The following is a 7,199-nucleotide window of genomic DNA, read 5'->3' as shown; positions in this document are numbered from 1 at the left end:
AAACTGAGATTATGACAGATTATACATTCCTACTGCATAGGAATTCAAATGTCTGTTTTTCCAAGATGAGATTCACTCTGGTGAAATTCATCATCAGGGTTAGCAGGTGATGATGTGTTATCTGAAAGAATTTTAAAGTCTGTAATAAGGAAACTAACCCCTCACAAGAAGAAGAGTATCAAAGCAGATCAGAATATAGTATGAGCATAATAGCACTTCTATCCTATTTGGGGAAAAAATAGAATGATGTCCTTTTATGCATATTCCTGTGTTTAAACTCCCACTCATAGTGAGATTGAGTTGGCATTCTTGGATGAATTTCAGTCTTCAAACACGGCAGGATCAGATCCAATCATATTTGCTGTCAGAAGATGCCAAAGTCGAGATACTCAGATTTATTTATCCACTTATTTATGATCAAAATGTATGAGAACCTTCTGAGTCAAAGAGCTTGATCTAGCAAATCAAAGGTCTATACCCTTATAGAGCTCAAACTTAGCTATGCAGAGGTTTCTGTGTATTCTGTAATTATAGTAATTCTTCTCTGTGATTAAGAATTTAGTGAGAGAGATTGGAGGACAGAGCAAAAAAGGATAGATAAACCATGGCTGATGCAGAAAGACAGGAATATCTGGGATGGTTTAGTCAAGAGAGGAAAAGAAAGAAGGATATATAAAAGATGGCTGTGACTCATGTTTGTAGGACGAGGAGGGTTTCATTAGAGCAGGAAAGACTTAGATTAGACATTAAAAAAAAATCTTGTGGTTAAGAATAAGAGCAGGTTGCTGAGAAGTTGAGGAGTTCATGTTCCTGGATGTTTTTGAAAACAGACTGGACAAGCTGTTGTGAGGAATGACATCGGTACAGCTGATCCCACCTTTGGGCAGGGGGTAAATGAAACAACCTTTGGATGTTGCTTTCTAGTCTTACTGTCTATAATTGCAATAATTTATGAGGCATAGAGCAGACCTGGTCCCATATTTGTGCCAATTTGCATAGCTGAGAAGTTGGCTTATTATATCCCTAATTCTTTACTGGCCATTAATTTGTAGTTAATTATCCTACTGTTCTAACATGTTAGATTGATTTGCTATATAGCATAGTCTGCATATCCATTCTGAACAGCATTAGTGGTGTGCTTGCAATCTCCTTCCTACTTATTTTCATTATACTTCAACATGATGTAGAATTTGTCAAACTGAGCTTAACTTTAGTCTCTGTGTGTATGTGTGTCTGCTAAAAATAATTTGATTTACCTAAATTCAGCAGTTATTCTGTTATACTATTTAAGAAGGGAAGAATATAATTGCTGGTTTGCATTTCTTTACCTTAATTAACTTCTCTAACAAAAGATTACATTAAAAAGAATGGATTTTTTTTTCAAGCTCTTAATAACCAGATTAACCCCTTTTGGTGTAGTGACAAAAATATTGTTGAAATAGCAGAATTTTTAATGTCCAAAGTGTGCTTTTTTGACACACGCGGTAGCTCTGGTTTTTTCTGTAATGTTTTTGCATGTGGGCTGCATTCCATATTTTACACTGTTGGGGAACACTTGTCTGGAGATTTACATTACAATTGGCTCTTTGAGGCTGCTACCGCATCACTGTTCTGCAAAGATATAAGGAAGATTACTACATAATTTGTGGTATCCTTAAAACATATGTCTCAGCAGATATGGCATTGTCAATGGGTGATAAAATCCCGGCAGAGGTTGGTGTAATGGAAGAACTGGGACAATTCAGATCAGGCCCCAGAAGGAATGAAAGTTAATAGTTCAGTTCAAATTGAGGTGGGTCTGAAGAATCCCTTGTCCTTTTATTTGACTGCAGGTTTTATTCTAGTTTTGGTACACCAATCCAATGCTCCAGAGTACTCTCTATAGTATTACAGTAGTACAATTCTCCAGACCTATGTTTCAGCTAATAAGGTTTTTGTCAGAGCATTGAGGGCTTTCTTCATCTGAAATTTTGGTACCTAAAAGTTAGAGACTATTCCAAGTTAGATGCCAGAGATTAATAACCCAGAGGAAGGCGTTATTTCTCTGAACACTGATTACTGAGGCAGCCTGGACACCTAGCAGGTTTGGCTTGTAATGTAAAGTTGCCTGAAGTTGAATAGGATAAATCTAGGTGTCAGGATACTAATAGATAACCTTAGCCAGATGTCACTGTCCCCACACCCCATGGTACAATGCTTAAGAGGGAACTTGTAGCTGTGCCTCAGCTGTACAAAATAATCTGGTACTGGAGAACATGAAGGTTTTCTTCCACATAATTATTACTATGGATACAGTTTGTTGTTTTTATGGGTTTTTTTTCTTTTTTTTCTTTTTTTTTTCCTTTTTCTTTTTTTTTTTTTTTTTTTTCTCTTAACACAGGCACACCTTGCATCTATAGGGCTGCACTGGAAGATCAGCGGGATTACTTTCAGATCTGGGAGAAAAGTTGAAAGAAGGCAAAAAAGACTGAAGAACACATTCAGCTAGCTCGATGACAGAAACTTCCAGTTGTGAAGTGAGTAAATGGCAAAGTAAAACTTCTGTATGTCAGTAGGCCTTTGATTCACTGGAGATGTCCAGTTCCCTGGAGTCTATATCTGTTCTAAGCAGGTTGCTAGTCTGGCTGGCACAATCAGAAATGAGACCCGAGACCACCAATCCCTAAGTGGACCTACATCAGCCATCAGGTAAGCCTCCATCCCCATGTCATTTAGCAGCCAAGCTTCCTTCCCTCATGGTGGCCCTTTACGGGCTGCCAGTGCCTCTCATGAGGCAACAAGCTTCCTTCCACTGAGATACCTTCTGAAGTAGCCTGTATTCACTTACAGGCCCATCTCCTAAGAGTGTAACAGGGGGAATATTTGCCACCTCTCAACCTGTAAGACAGCACTATGTATCATTGCAGGAGCCTGTTCAGTATCTCCTGAGAAGTATGGCTGCCCCATTCTGCAGCTGGTGGAAGGAAATCCTGGAAGGGCCTGCAACACACCAAATCTCTTGAGCACTGTCTAGGTGAGGGAAGGCAGAGAAAGAGGAAGAAATGTAATGTGCTCCTCGGGCCGTGCCTCATCCTCAAATTCATCTAGGCATCCTCACTATCTTCCCTGGGACTTGAATTTAAGAGCAAGTTTCTGGAACAAGGCATAGATCACATTACGTACCTTGAACATGAAGGTGGCAGAAGTGGTTCACCAACATCCCCAGCATAAAAAGGAGATGACAATGATGGCAGATTCTTGTTTATAATACTGGGCTAAGGGAGGGTAATCCCTGGCTTTATGCTTCTTGTATTCCTCTTCCAAGGAAGCCACAAGAAAACGTGTATGTATATGATTTTAGATGGGTCCGGGAATGGAGGCCCATCTCATGCCTTTGAAAGGACTGTGGCTAAACTGAGTTTGCTCTATTAAAATAAGATGGCCTATGTGAATGTATTATCCGGATGTAGGCTCCAATTAATCTCAATAGGCATGAAGGAAGTATGGCCTTTTTCATTCTCAAGAGAACAAAAAGTCTTGTAAGAAATACGCTGCAAATAGGAGTTCAATGCCTATTCCTTCCTAAAAGCCTTTTAGCTAGAGGACACCGTTTCTGCTTTCTCTTGACAACAGGAAAGTATTTTCTTAGTAATGAAAACAGTAATTTTGTTTTACAGTGGATAATATGTATCTGTTAGCTTAAATTGATACCTGTGAAAACCTGCAGAAATTACATTCTCCCAACAGCACCATTAGATGGACCAACCTGCAGCTACTTGTGGGAGTAGATGGTAGAGTTCACATGGAAAAGGGGTGTAAAACAGGGCAGTAACACTTGACTCAGCAGGGGAGTGGGAAGGGAAGTGATATATGAAATCCTCTAGGCAGTAATTGGTCATGGCACAATTATTTTGCGTGCTATGAGGTGGTAGCTGAGTGGCAAACAGATGACAGAAGTATTATTAAGACCTTGGAAAGGTCTTTTCTCCTTCCCATTATGAAGACAGTCAGTTTCCATCAAGGTGAGGCAGAACTGCATCTCGGGTAGAAATTGCTGGAAGGTGGGGGTAGAATGTGAAGAGAAAATGCCTTTTTTGGTACAGTTGTTAGATCCTCAAGTCTTTTGGATGCTTTAGAGTGCTCTATGTGTTGTGGTTACAGGTGTTCTCTGTGTGGGTGCCGGGAGAAAGCAATTATCTTCCAGGGTCAAGCAAGCCTTTCCTCTAGTCAACAAGATGAAGCATGCAGTCTTCCTCACATTATCAGAATCCATGCAGTATAATGCAAGTGTAGTACAGGGAAAGATATACCAGAACTCTGAAATATGAGGGTGTTCTGCCCTTGCCCTTGGCCTCTAAAACTGGTCTAACCATGCAGAAAAGACTTCTAATGTGATTTTTTTAGGGTGAAAATACAGTCAAAGAATATTTTCAAACCTCCTCCAGCAGATATTGGATCAGAATATCTTAGCAGTACTTTGGTGCATTAGACTTTCCTGCTTGAGGGCTGTGCTGATGTTTAGGATGTCACAGATGACAAACAGATCAAGCATCAAAAAGTTTTGTACACCCCACAGCAATGGACTTGCTGATACAGCTGTCGCTCCATGGGTTCTGCTCATACCTGGTATAGATGTCTTCCAAAAGCTAGTACCTGATCATTTCTGGACTGAGTTTAGATCTAGAAATAGGACTGCTGCAGTCAGTCCCTTTTTGTTTCAGCAGGCTGTGAAAGTGGATTTTTGTCTCTGGACATTTGCAGCCTGCTACAGCTGTGAGTCTGGAGTTGTCAAGATACAATAGGTGGAGATGTGATTTCCCACAACGGTGCCATTGTGCAGGAATACGGATTAGTGTGCCTAGAACAAGGCTCAAGGCTGGTGCTTGCATTTAAGGCATGAAGTGATCAGACAACTATATGGTTATCAGCACCATGTGGTTGTGTGGGAACTAGCTTCTTGCTTATTTCTCCTACTCGATCTTATATCTTTCCCCTGTGCTGCAATATTGCTAGGCTAAGCCTGCTGATGTATCAATGTCAGGGCGGACGATGGGGTGCAACAGGCTCCTTATACAATGAAGGATGTTGCAAAATACAGCATAGATGAGCCCAGATGTATGTACTTACTGGAAGGGCTTAAATGTTAGATAATGGCTGTCATGCACCTGGTCTTGGGGGACTAGTGTTATCCCTAAAATCTCTCAACTGTGTATGCAAATCCCATAATGGGGGTATGCATGGGATATGCTAGAGCTACATTGTGAATGCAGGCAACTGTTCCAAATTGAGTCTCCATCACATCGCTGCCTCAGGAGTGCTCTAAAAGATCAGCAGGAATGTGTCCATACAGGCTCTGGCTTGTCAAAGTGCATGTGTGTGCCCGTTTTGCCTTAGAGAAGCTACTCCCATTGGCTTTAAAGGAATTAGACAGGTGCTTAAGCACTTAGTGTAATCAGAACCTTAAGCTCTTTCCTACTGCTTATAAGTTCAAAAGTGAATTTACTAAGATTACCCTTAGCTTAGTGTTTAATAACCTTCCTTCTCATCTTTTTTTCATTGCACCATTGGATTTTTTTTTTTTTTTTTTTGAGCATCAGTGAGGATATTTTAATTATGTCTTTCTTGTGCTTAATCACAATTTAGACTATGAGTACCCGCTTAAAAGTGCTTTATTAAAAACAAAAAGTAAGTACTTACTCTAGTTTTGACATGCTTTTATGCATATTATACATATTTACATTATAGAGTTAATATAATTTATTGGAAATACTGCTAAACTATTCCTTTGAAAAAATAAAGATCAGATAATGGTGAAAGGCTTATGCACTTTTTTTTATAATTCTTGTTTTTCCATATAAGGATCACTTAACATCCTCTCTATCAATACTTTCATTTTCGATATTCACATCTTAGTTTAATACTGGTACTAGCCAAAAGAATGATGCAATATTTTTTATCTAAATGTCAAGTTTTGTTTGGGAAGGACAATGTGTTATTATTTAGTTGAATTATCTGTGGAAAACCTATTGTTGTAGCAATGCAAGCAATTAAAATTGTTAATATTCATATCCTAACAAGATCATCAGATTAATTCTTTGCTTGTATGTAAGAGTGATAATGGCATATGTTGCTGTCGATAAAACCAATACGAGTGGACCTGTGCTGTTATTAAAAATGATCAATTTTTATTCATTTTTGGTTGATAATAAAGATTGATTTCATTTAAATGATTTGCTTTTTTCTCTGGAGAAAATATTGGTTGTATTATATTACTTTCATTATAAACAAAAGAAAAGAGTTACTGTTAGCATAATCCTTACTTAAAGTTGGTATTTTTAATTACTCTGACTGCCTTTGTCTTTGGGATATGCAATATGAGCTGCAATTCATGACACTGAGACATTCCAATTTCTTAGGCATCTCTGAAAATATTGTAAATAAGTGCCAATAATGAAAGCTTCATCAATACCATGTAATAAACCTTGTTGTAAGAAAAAAGGAAATCCATTTGTGGTGTTGGATTTCAAGCACCAGAACTGCTAGCCTTGAAAAGTATGGTAAGAAAACCAGATCCCTTTCTTGGTAAATAAGCTACTGATTTTACTTAAGCTTTTTAAAGGCAGCTATACTCAACTGTCCTTGGACTGGAGAAATGATAAAGGCTACGTCAAGCCCGGGTGGAACACATTCTCAGCCTAGCCACTGGTGAATGACCACTGAAGCAACCTCTGCTGTCATGTCCACTACATAGATGACTCACTGCACACATGATTTTCAGCATTTGTACATATAGTACTCCTCCCTGAAGTGACTGGGGTCCATTGTTGACAGATGGGTAATGCCAGTGGGTGTTCCATTCCATACTGATAGTATCACAGGTGAGTAAGAATACTCATCTCCTGCAGTTCTTTTTCTTCTTTGCATTGCTAATAAAGTACCCAATCCAGCATATGTTTTACGTAACTGGGTAAGATGTTACCCATTCAAAGAACATAAGCATGATTTCAGAGACATCAAAGCAAAAGTTCTGCATCCTTTTCTGGTAGTGACCAAAAATGGTTTTTCACAGAACCACAGAATGTTTGAGGTTGGGAGATACCTCTGGAGGTTATATGGTCCAACCCCTCTGCTCAAGTACAGCCACTTAGAGCTGGTTGCCCAGGACTATGTCCAGACAGCTTTTGAATATCTTCAGAGAGGTCCACAACCTCTATGGGCAA

At 39.1% G+C, this 7,199-nt stretch overlaps 1 long non-coding RNA gene across 1 annotated transcript; it reads left to right on the top strand.

Moving 5' to 3' along the window:
* Positions 1 to 601: 601 nt before the first annotated feature.
* LOC142600982 (uncharacterized) lies at positions 602 to 6,157 on the top strand. The gene is made up of 3 exons (XR_012834515.1): positions 602 to 890; positions 2,381 to 2,688; positions 2,830 to 6,157. It is a non-coding gene; the product is annotated as an uncharacterized LOC142600982 (long non-coding RNA).
* The last annotated feature ends 1,042 nt before the right edge of the window (positions 6,158 to 7,199 follow it).

Source organism: Balearica regulorum, chromosome 3 (assembly GCF_011004875.1).
Source record: "Balearica regulorum gibbericeps isolate bBalReg1 chromosome 3, bBalReg1.pri, whole genome shotgun sequence".
NCBI classification, from domain to species: domain Eukaryota; kingdom Metazoa; phylum Chordata; class Aves; order Gruiformes; family Gruidae; genus Balearica; species Balearica regulorum.
Note: the sequence above shows the minus strand (reverse complement) of the source record. Positions and strands in the feature narration are given on the sequence as shown.